At 33.1% G+C, this 12146-nt stretch overlaps 3 protein-coding genes across 8 annotated transcripts in view; 2 read left to right on the top strand and 1 right to left on the bottom strand.

Moving 5' to 3' along the window:
* Positions 1-12146, top strand: part of LOC127708917 (sushi, von Willebrand factor type A, EGF and pentraxin domain-containing protein 1-like) — a 271696-nt gene that overhangs the window by 200349 nt on the left and 59201 nt on the right. The window lies entirely within an intron of this gene.
* The window catches only part of LOC127708921 (protein jagged-1-like), a 151264-nt gene that overhangs the window by 51726 nt on the left and 87392 nt on the right, over positions 1-12146 (bottom strand). The gene's annotated exons all lie outside the window — the stretch shown is intronic.
* Positions 1-12146, top strand: part of LOC127708919 (uncharacterized) — a 203217-nt gene that overhangs the window by 46104 nt on the left and 144967 nt on the right. The gene's annotated exons all lie outside the window — the stretch shown is intronic.

A 12146-nucleotide genomic window follows, 5' to 3' on the forward strand; every position in this document is an offset into this window, starting at 1 on the left:
TGCAGCAAAAATTACGTCTGGTTCCCAGATTTTGTGAAAAAACAGTTGACAAATATTTTCCACAGTTTGAGAAAATAGCTCAAAATTTGAAATGGCCAAAGCCTTATTGAACTACAATGCTGCAAAGTGTTTTTGTGGGCAAGGCCACTGAAATTTACGCAGCACTATCATCCGAAAGAAGTCCTGATTATGAGACTGTAAAACAGAAAGTTAAGCTTATGAGCTGTTGCCAGAAGCATATAGACAGAAAATTAGGTCTTACAAAAAGTGATTCACAAACTTTTGTTGAATTTGCTAGGAAAAAAAAAGGATCTGTTTGATAAATGGCTTACGACAAAGAAAATAGATAACAATTTTTATAGTATAAGACAATTGATGTTATTAGAAGAGTTCATGCAGTGTGTTTCTTTAGACTTAAAAACACATTTAGATGACAAAACTGTTGAGACATTACAAGATGCAGCTGTTATTTTCGATAATTATACCCTTTCACATTAAAGAATTTTCAAAGGTCAAAATTTTAATACTTCGAGCGGAAATTACAAAAATCAAAGTACTGAGCGTATTGATAGTAAGCCTGTTGCACAGAATAAGAGTCAGTCTAGTTTATAATATGTCTAGTCCAAACTTTGATACTTTTGAGAAAAAGTCACTGAATTGTGAAAAGAAAACTAGTCACCTGATGGCTGATTGTTTTAGACTCCAGAAGAAGAATGAAAGAAATAATTAGCCCAAGTCCAGTTCTTGTACGTTACCCCTTGTTACCAATAAGTAAGAATTTCTTGCGAGTCAGGCTTGTAAGTCCAGTTTTTGTGATTACATGGAGGATTATAAACCCTTTATGTCTGATGGGTTTGTTTCTATTGTTGATTATACTACTCCTCAGCCTATTAAGGTTTTACGGGACTCTGGAGCTTCTCAGACTTTATTGTTAGAAGGTGTGTTGCCTTTGTCCGAGGAGACTTCTGTTGGTGCCTCTGTTTTGTTTCAAGGTGTGGAGTTAGGTTGTATAGATGTTCTCCTCCATCGTATTTATCTGAAGTCAGATTTGATTACTGGACCAGTTGTAGTGGGTGTTCGTCCTAATCTCCCTGTTGAGGGTGTTTCATTATTGCTAGGAAATAATCTAGCTAGGAACAAAGTGGTTGCTGAACCAATTGTTACCAGTGAACCTGTGGTGGATGTTAAATCACCTGAAGATGAAGCTGAAGTGTATTCAGCTTGTGTTGTTACTAGGGCAATGGCAAGAAAACAACAAAATGAGGATTTACAAGAAGATCAGTATGATTATATGGACCTTTCTGACACTTTTCTTGCCGACATTGACGGTTCCTGTGGCTCAGAAAAGGCCATGATAAGATCACCTAGTACTAACAAGCATGTAATTATGCCATGGCCAGATGTGAACAGCCATTCATTAGACAGAAGAAAATTTGCGGAAGAACAAAATAAAGACCATGAGGTTCTTCAACTCCGCAAGAGGGCTCAACCACAGGAGGAAGCAGACAAAGTGGCCGAATGTAACTACCATCAAGACGGCATTTTAATGAGGAGGTGGAGGCCCCCCGATGCTACCCTAGAGGAGGAATGGAGATTGGTATACCAAGTGGTGGTGCCTAAAGTCTATAGCCAAGAACTTATTGGTCTTGCCCATGACACCCCCTTGGCTTGACACTTAGGTATAAGGAAGACTTGCCTTAAGATCTTGCAGCATTTCTACTGGCCCAGACTTAGAAATGATATCACAGAATACTGCAAATCATGCCATATATGCCAAGTTGTTGGTAAGCCTAACCAGAAAATACCAACAGCACCACTTCTACCGATTCCAGCCTTTGAAGAACCTTTCAGCAGAGTACTAATTGACTGCGTTGGACCTTTACCAAAGACCAAGACTGAAAATGCGTATTTATTGACGATCATGTGTACATCCACTCGCTTTCCTGAGGCTATTCCACTAACGAATATCAAGACACCAACTATTGTCAAGTCTCTTATCAAATTTTTCCCGCTAATAGGACTTCCGAAATCTATACAGTCCGACCAGGGTTCAAATTTTATGTCAGGTCTATTTCAGCATTTAGATAAACATCAGAAAAAATATCCAACTATTGATTAAAGTGTGTTGCACTGTTGTCTGCACTTCAACATTTTGATGTATATTTAAATCCCACTATGCATCCTATTCTTGTTTATAATGATCATAATATTCTCACCTTCATACATAAAATGAGAAAAAATAACCAGAGGTTGACTAGGTGGAGTTTATTGTTACAGGAATATGATGTTATTGTAAAACATATTAACGGTAAAGATAATGTCATATCAGATGCTTTATCTAGATTTTATTAAAACACTGTATACATACTATGTATTGTTGTATATATATTGTTCAAGAAAAGTTCTTGTTACACTCAAACTTTTTTAAAGGGGGGAGGTGTTATGATATTGTAATTATTATATTTATTCATCTTGGCCTAATTTGTTTTGTGTGGCCTTACAACATGCATAATATATAGATATAAGAAGAGTGGTATACATGCCAATGAGACAACTCTCCATCCAAGTCACAATTTGTAAAAGTAAACCATTATAGGTAAAAGTACGGCCTTCAACACAGAGCCGTGGCTCTCACAGAACAGCAAGCTATAAAGGGTCCCAAAATGACTAGTGTAAAACCATTCAAACAGGAAAACCAACGGTTTAATTTATATAAAAAACGAGAAACGAGATTTACTTATGAACCGCATCAACAAACGACAACCACTGATCATCAGGTTCCTGACTTAGGACAGGTGCAAACAAATGCAGCGGATTTAAACGTTTAAATAGGTGTAACATCAAAACATAGAAAGACACACTATGAAATATAAAATAATATGTTTACATAATACTTATAGTTGTTTACAACTGTGCAGTTTAGAAATCTCTGGAACAATCATAGATACTGATGGAATGATTATAACTTTCTAGTTGACTTACATAATAATTCTGGAATGATCATAATCAACGATGTGTAATTCAAACTTCTATAGTATTCTAGAAGTCTCCGTTCTATAGTTTACTAAAAGTGTCTCTTCAACAATGTTCTAGAGATGTCCGTGACAACTATATATATATACAGACACTAAAGTTAAACTTTCAGATTACACATTAATATTCTCAGAAGTTCTCTGGAGTTGTTACATTGACATTTTTATTTACGAACATCATACTAGATTGTGAATTATTGGACGTAATATTCTGTTTGGATTCCCGTAACAGTGAAGAGAAGAATTCCAAATAAAGAAAAGACAAAGGATCGGACATATATTTTAACTGTGAAGTTGACATTTCAATTTGTATAATATTTCTTATAAAATTGTATAATAAATCTTGAAAATTTTATTATTGATTTGTGTCTTTTGTTGGCTACAATTTAAAGCTGATTTCTGGGAGTAACATCATAAAAATGCAAATATTGCTTGACGTTTGTTAAATCATGTTGTTTGGTATAATAGCAATCACAAATATTTAATGCTTCAACAGCTCAAGCCATGTATCTAGAGTTTGCCGTAACAACTAACTAGATCTGGAAATTCAACTGAGAGGGTGAGGTGGTGGTGGAAAGGTTTTATCTCAATTAACATAATTTACAAAACATTCATCCCAAAAAAGAGGACATATACTTCCGAAACCTTCCCCTTGATCCGACAATTTGTATACTTTTTTCACATTTTGTTTTAGTTTCAGAACAATTAACAATAATTAATACGTTAAAGCTTGTTTCCTGGTTTTATTTTTTTTTTTGTACCGTAAATATGTATTGAGATAACAAAACATATAATTGTTTTAAAAAAATAGTAAAAACGTTCACAGAATTTATAAGATATTATACAATCTTTAACACGACCATCTCGATAACAACCCAATATATATTGAAATACTAGTATCGGAAATATCTCATTCAGAGGCTTTTAAATGAACTACATATACTTATATTGTTCGTTAGTTTCAAAAAGTTTTATTATAACATGCACATACAATAAACACTGAATAATAATTCTTATATGATTTGCATATAAGGAATTACGTTTATATGATTGGTCGAGAGGGCTCCGGTAGTGACGTTATTTAGTTTTCGATAGACGACGTTGAACGAGCTACTTTTTGTAACCAATGTAAACCAGATGGCGGCGATAATAACACAAACCGGCTAAACGTTAAAAACATTTATTTTCACTTCGCGTACATCGTTAAATTAAATGACAAACAAAATAACATTCATTTGAGTAATAAAAAGATATTTTTGTAGTTTTTGTTGCAGATAGCAAATTTCATGGAGTACATTTTATTGCGTTAACCAGAAATATATTGCGCCGGGCCAATTCAAAGGCACAAATATACAATTAACATGTGATAGAGGTTACGAGTCGCAAAATTAAATTCCTTATCTCCAATTTTTAAATAAAATATAAGGATTAAACGTATTTTTATAGGAATGTATTGGTGTCACTCACTAACATATCATAAAAGTCCTTTGGACTTTTATTTGTTTGTGAGTGAATTGGTCCAGTTTATACACCAATAACTTCCTTCAAAATGGCGTATAATCCTATAATAGATTCAACCTTGAAACAAGATACACACCGTAATGAGTCTCGTTTATAAACATTGTCGTTGACATAAATTCGATGTGTTGCATCTGATGTTCCCATTCGTAAGTGTAAAGATACATGTACTCTGAAACAAAGTACTTAGTAACAGGACAACCACTTGATATTCTGGAGAGGCTGTTTCTGGCGGAATATTCCTTTCCACCTTTTTTTAAATTTATTCTACGCTTATGTAAACATTTACAAGGTAAACATTTCTAGTCCTTACCAGGAAATAATTTTGAAAATCCTCCGTCTCCTAGCTTCCCCCGAATATCAAATGGTCGTCATCGAAATTCAGTTTCTGAATGCAATGTATAATTGGCATAGAACATATAGCAAAGATGAACTTTTTACACAAGCAATATTTACAACATAACAAATGCTAAACGAATATATATATATCATAATGAAAGGTATAAGAGAGCATATAAGTTTTCTTGTGAGCTTCTCCAAATAGATATCAGAAGATGTGGTATGAGTGCCAATGAGACAACTCTCCATCCGCGTCACAATTTGTAAAAAGTAACCCATTATAGGTCAAAGTACGGCCTTCAACACGGAGCCTTTGCTCACACCGAAAAACAAGCTATAAAGGACCCCAAAACGACTAGTGTAGAACCATTCAAACAGGAAAACCAACGGTCTAATCTATATAAAAAACCAGAAACACTCATGAACCACATCAACAAACGACAACAACTGAACAACAGGTTCCTGGGGATGTTTTGTTCCAGGGATGTTTTGTTCCGGGGATGTTTTGTGCCTTTAGAGAAACTACTTCAATCAATACACAATCAAAATACAATTAGGGTAAATCAAACAGGGAATCAACGATGAGTTTTAAACATAGATCTTATATGACCACTTTCCTGCATATCAATATTTTTAATATTGAAAATTTTCATTCGATAAAGAATTCTTTTTCAACATTTGATAATATAGAACGCTTCGCAGGATACGTTTTTAATCAATCACTGAAGATCACCATTTTTTGTCACTGATTCATTTGGAAAAATGCTCATTGTACACTGTTTTATTTCCCTAAAATTTACTCAAATTGTTTTAAATAATTATGAAGTAATTGATTTCATAATTTGTAGTAAATAAATTTATTCCTTTATAACATAATAAAGATTCATTGAGGAATGTATCGTAAATTTGAAGGCTTCATATTTTATTTGAAGATAGCACCTCTTATCAGTCAGTGTCTAGAAAAAGATTCATTTTATAACTTGGTTTTCTATGCATACTAAGATCTGCTAGTAGGTACCGTAAGTTTTTATATCAGTTTTAATAGTGTGGAATAGTGCACATTTTACAGATATTCTATTTCAATAGCAGTTTGGGTAGATTCCAGGGATAGTAATGAATAGACGTTATTGAAGGATATTATTGATGATATTATGACATACCTATATTGTATACATTTTTATTATTAATTGTTTTGGCTTTTAACTGTCTGTCAGTAACTGCGAGTACTCTCAAATCGTACTTTCTTTTTAATTTGACCTGTTGATACTATTTGTAATGCTTTTTTTGTTATTTAATGTTAACATGGATCTTGTCTATATACCAGCTTTGATTATTTGATATTACTATAAATTTTCATTTCTTCGTACTATGAACATCAAAATTATTTCATTTTTTCCTTAGATGCTGTTCTTGGACCTGTACAGGAAGTTTTATCTAGCACTAATTGTATAGTTTTATTGTTGATATTCACTCCATATGTATCAAGTGTTAGATTAGTTTTATTGATATTAAAGAAATTTCTTGGTATTCCTAAACGGAAGATTTTTTACACACAGAAGAAGAAGTATACTAAACAACAAAATTATTTTCATTTACCTGTGAATAATATGACGCAGGTTTTTTCAAAAGTGATGACTTTCTAAAAATTGTTTGATATTTCACAGTGATATCATACTTTAACTTTGTTTAAACCTGTTTATTTACGTTTGACTTTAATTATTTATCCCTTGTAATTTGTTATTAACTGTGTATTTGCATTCAGGTGTCACAGGTCAAATTTATTTGTGCATTGTGTGTTAATTTACGGTTTTTGATTGAGTTAAGCCTTCCAATTGATATTTTATAGTGTGTTTTTCTATGTTGTGATGTTATACTATTGTTTCAGAAAAGGGAGAAGGTTTGGTACCATTAAAACGTTTAACCCCGCTGCAAATGTTTGCACCTGTCCTAAGTCAGGAATCTGATTACAGTATTTGTCGTCTCTTTATGTAGTTCATACGTTTCTCGTTTCTCGTTTTTATATAGATTAGAACGTTGGTTTTTCCGTTTGAATGGTTTTACACTAGTAATTTTTTTGGGACCCTTTATAGCTTGCTGTTCGGTGTGAGCCAATGCTCCGTGTTGAAGACCGTACCTTGACCTATAATGGTTTACTTTTATAAATTGTAACTTGGATGGAGAGTTGTCTCATTGGCACTCATACCACATCTTCTGATATCTATTAAATGTTAATATAATCAACTTTACCTAACAAAATGAAACCCTTGCCAACTGAAGAGTTTTGTTTTACTAAGGCAAACACCAAATATAATATTGATACACACTACATAGTTGGTGCTCAATGGCATTAAATGGTTAAGTTTCAATAAAATTATAAAAAGTCTCAGTGAATTCTGATCTGGAGGAGTATTTACTACTGAGTGTTGATATGATAAAGTCCATTTCAAGCGATAGTCAACTTAAAGTAATAAAGAGGATAATAAATTGTAATAGGATGTGCGAAAGTAATATGTTAAGTATTCACTTTGCTATCCAACTCCAAATTTTCAAATTGGACATTAGATTTCAAGTGATAATAAACATTAAAGACTAATTTGGATAATTAATTGAAATAGGATGTGCAAAAGTATATCGTATCAAGTTTTGCGTGTGTTATTCAACTCCAAATTTCAAAATCGGTCAGTATATTTTGCTGATGTCATGAATTATTAGTATATTACTTGTATGGCTATATAAGACAGCCTACGAACACTTTTCAATTTTTTCCCCCTGATATTCCAATAACCATTTACGGTCATATTGTTTTCAATTAAAAATTATGTTATATTATGGTGAGCTTTATAACAAGTTTAATAACAAAAAATACTTCACAAGGAAAATTCAAAACGGAAGGTCCTTGATAAAATGGCAAAATCAAAAGCTCAAACACATCAAACGAATGGAAAACAACTGTCATATTCCTGATTTGGTACAGACATTTCCTTGTGAAGAAAGTGGTGGATTATAGAAGCTATTCCTAAAAATATTTGCGTGTCTAATTTAGAAAAACAATAAACAGAGACAAAACCATTTATTTCCAATGATTTAATACTTTCAAAAAGTGTATAAAATGAACAAATGGTCAAATATATGAATGCATGTACATTATGTATTTAAATCCATAACAAACTTTATCAAATTACCAAGGTAAATGTTTTTATTCGAATTATAAGTATGTGTATCGCTCTTCTTAAGTAACAATACTAGATGGTATTGTAAATTAGAGTTTGCTAATTTAAGAAAACACATATAAAATGCAAGAATAAAATTATCTTATTGCATTTCAAGTCAGTCATAAATATTATTACAGAAAAAGACGAGATACAGGATAAGATACTATGCAATTTTTAAAGTAAGCTGTATATAGATGCAACTAAGACGATCAAATGTTTCGCATCAAAACTTATTTTCATTAAATAAAAATCTTCCATATTGAGCAATCCGAATATTTTTTTTATTAAAGCTAGACTAAGAGTCCTGTAATCTTGAGAGCCATACAACAAAATTGGTTCAAAAAGGGTTAAAGTTTGCCCTACGATTTTTTTTAAAGCAGGCCTTAAAACTATCAGAGAGGCGAAAGATGACAAAGGGACACTCATAAATCGAAAATAAACTGATAACGCCATAACTAAAAAAGAAAAAGACATACAGACAAACAACACTACACAAAACACAACACAGAAAGCTAAAGATTGAGCAACAAGAACTAAACCAAAAACTGGGGGTGATCTAAGGTGTTCAGGAAGATTAGCAGATACTGCTCCACATTCGGATCCCGTCGTGTTGCTCATATTAGTACAAACCCGGTGATAAGTCTTAACTCGGTAGATCACATTCGGGGAAAAGGGGGCGGGATTGTAGTTACGACAATTGGAACATATCTGTTGTCATCTATGAAACGGATGTTCTATAACGATCAACATACTCGTGATTTTGTCCCTTAAATTTTTAAACTTTGAACTCTTGGTTTAATACCTCCCTTGTGAGTAGCAACCTCCTCAATCCTGATTAAGGAAATCGGGATAGGAAATACAAGCCCTGGAATATCGTATCAATTAGGAGATATATACTCCGTATGCAGCCGCTGCTGGGAAGCTGAAATCATCTCTTTTGTCATAAAGTTTTGTTTTTAACCGACCCTCATTGTCAATTTCTAGATGTAAGTCAAGATATGAGGCAGACTTAACTGTATCTGTTGTATCCTTTATCTCAAGTTCGATGGGATAGATGCGTTCAACAAAGTCACCAAATTTTAAATTATTTAGTAAGTGAACATCATCTTTATAGCGGAAAGTGAAGTTAAAGGATACTGTTAACTTCTTTTTTTTCTTCCTAAAAAGTAAAATCACAAAAATACTGAACTCAGAGGAAAAGTTCAAAACGGAAAGTCCCTAATCAAATGGCAAAATCAAATGATAAAACACATCAATCGAATGGACAACAACTGTCATATTCCTGACTTGGTACATAGATATAAGAAGATGTGGTATGAGTGCCAATGAGACAACTCTCCATCCAAGTCAAAATTTATAAAAGTAAACCATTATAGGTCACAGTACGGTCTTCAACACGGAGCCTTGGCTCACACCGAACAGTAAGCTTTAAAGGGCCCCCAAAATGACTAGTGTAAAACCATTCAAACGGGAAAACCAACGGTCTAATCTATATAAAAAAACGAGAAACGAGAAACACTTATGAACCACATCAACAAACGACAACTACTGAAAATCAGATTCCTACAAATGTAGAAAATGGTGGATTAAACCTGGTTTTATAGCGCTAAACCTCTCACTTGTATGGCAGTCGCATCAAATTCCATTATATTGACAACGATGCGTGCACAAAATGTCACAAAAAGGGGTACAACAACAACACGAACCCCACCAAAAGCTGGGGTTGATTTCAGGAAATCCGGAATGATAAGCAGATCCTGCTCCACATGTGGCACCCGTCGTGTTTATGTTATTATAAAGCCGGTAAATAGTCTAATTCGGTAGGTCACATTCGTGAAAAGGGAACGGGATTGTAGTTACGACATAAGAAACATATCCGATATCATCTGTATAACGGATATTCCATAACGGTCAACCAACTCGTGATTGCGTTCGTAAAATTTACGAAGTGATGATTTCAACTTCACCATTTGGAACTTTTGGTTTAAAAATGAAAAGGTAACAATTGGGAAGCTGAAATCATCTCATTTGTCGTAAAGTTTTGTTTTCAACCGACCCTCATAATCAATTTCTAGATATAAGTCCTAATCAAATGGCAAAATCAAAAGCTCAAACACATTAAACGAATGGATTACAACTGTCATATTCCTGACTTGGTACAGGCATTTTCTCATGTAGAAAATGGTGGATTGAACCTGGTTTTATAGCGCTAAACCTCTCACTTGTATGACAGTCGCATCAAATTCCGTTATATTTACAACGATGCGTAAACAAAACAGACATAATAGGTAAAATAGTCACAATATGGGTACAGCTGTCATTACTGTGTCACAATCTCAAAACAAACAAATATTTAACAAAAAAGCACACAAAAAATAAAATCACAAAATTACTGAACTCCGAGGAAAATTCAAAACGGAAAGTCCCTAACCAAACTGCAAAATCAAATGATAAAACACATCAAACGAATGGACAACTGCCTAAGACGTTTCTGTATGAAGTTATCCTCATATGAATAAAGGAACATGCGGACAAAACAGGAGAACAGTTGGTTACCATGGGAATGTCGATTGATTGTTAAACAACACGTCCTCCAAACGTAGCAAATATGTTGTCAATTAAGACATCAAGCATCTTGATAATGTCAGTTTCAGAGCATTTATGTTTGAATAAGAGCGATGTCTTTCAATAAGGATTTATCCCTCCCTAAGACATGATACTTGTATCTGCGTTGGCCATTTTTTTTTATAGAACAAAGCAGGGCCCAGTTTTTCAATTTGTCTTTTAGTTTGGAATGGGAAATACTTGTATAAAGTGTAGAAAAGTCAAATGTTTTAATACTATTATAAATGTTCATAATTTAGAAAGGCACTTGGAAGCCCCAACAATATAACGTTGTTTGTAAGGACACTTATGTATATCTTTGGTTGAAATTCCAAAGGAACATAGAACAGAACTATGTTTTCCAGGATTTTCTCCCTAGTAAGTGGCATTGCACATGGAACTAATTGTAATTTTTTTTGAATCAGAAAATTCTTTACACATCCATTGTAAATTACGAAGTATTTGGTCCTTCATTATAAATTATTTGTGTTGGAACGTCGGATTTTGTCCAATGCTTTATGACACTTTATATCATAATTTACTTTGGCTGCTATCCTTTATCCAGAATATATTTATGTCTACAGATGTAATATGAACCTTGGCACCTTTTGGTTACAGAACATTTTGAATCGAACATTGCGGCTAAAGATTGCCTAAAGCTTTTAAAAAAAATAGATTTAAATACGTATGTTAAAAAAATCTCGCCGCGACATAGCCGCGATAAATCTGAAAATATTTTCCTAAATTAATTTTCATCCATTTCCGTAAAAGTGGAACAATTTTCGGTTCGTTTAAATGTCAATGATAGTGTCCAGGGACAGTCCCAATGTATCTTGACCTGGTGTTGATGGTTGTTTAACATTGTTGTTTTATGGGGTGTATTTAGGCGGAATTTCAATGTTGGTTGTGGGTTTGGTCTGTTGTACTCTCTGATAGTTTTTGTAATTTCGGTTATCTCTTTTGATGTATTATTTTCTTTTAGTTTTAGGTTTTTTAATTTTAGATTTTACTTTAAAAATATCCGTTTGTGCAGACTTTTCTATAAATACTAATTTGTTTCCAAAACCGATAGAATTTTTTGAAGTTTTGAGCAATGTTTGTCATTTTCAGTTTGTCATATGTTTAGATAAAAACCTAATCGAAAACATGAAAGCAGAGACATGCAACTGTGCTATTCTAAGCATGGAAAGACTTTTGCAGATTTGTCTTGGAATGAAATAAATTCTTTCGGACTTTGCCCTTTTCATTCAATTCAAGAATTCAAAACGTTTACCAAAAGGAAAAGCACAAAAAAAAGGAAAAGACATGCATGATTTTTTTTTTTAGATTGAAAACATTCAAAAAGATTTACAATTCATGCATTTTTTATTTCACTGTGTGTTACTTCGCACATCTTAACTCTTATATAATAATTTATCTGAATCAAGGTCTATTCAATACA

The sequence above is a fragment of the Mytilus californianus genome, unplaced genomic scaffold (genome assembly GCF_021869535.1).
Source record: "Mytilus californianus isolate M0D057914Y unplaced genomic scaffold, xbMytCali1.0.p SCAF_7, whole genome shotgun sequence".
NCBI lineage: Eukaryota > Metazoa > Mollusca > Bivalvia > Mytilida > Mytilidae > Mytilus > Mytilus californianus.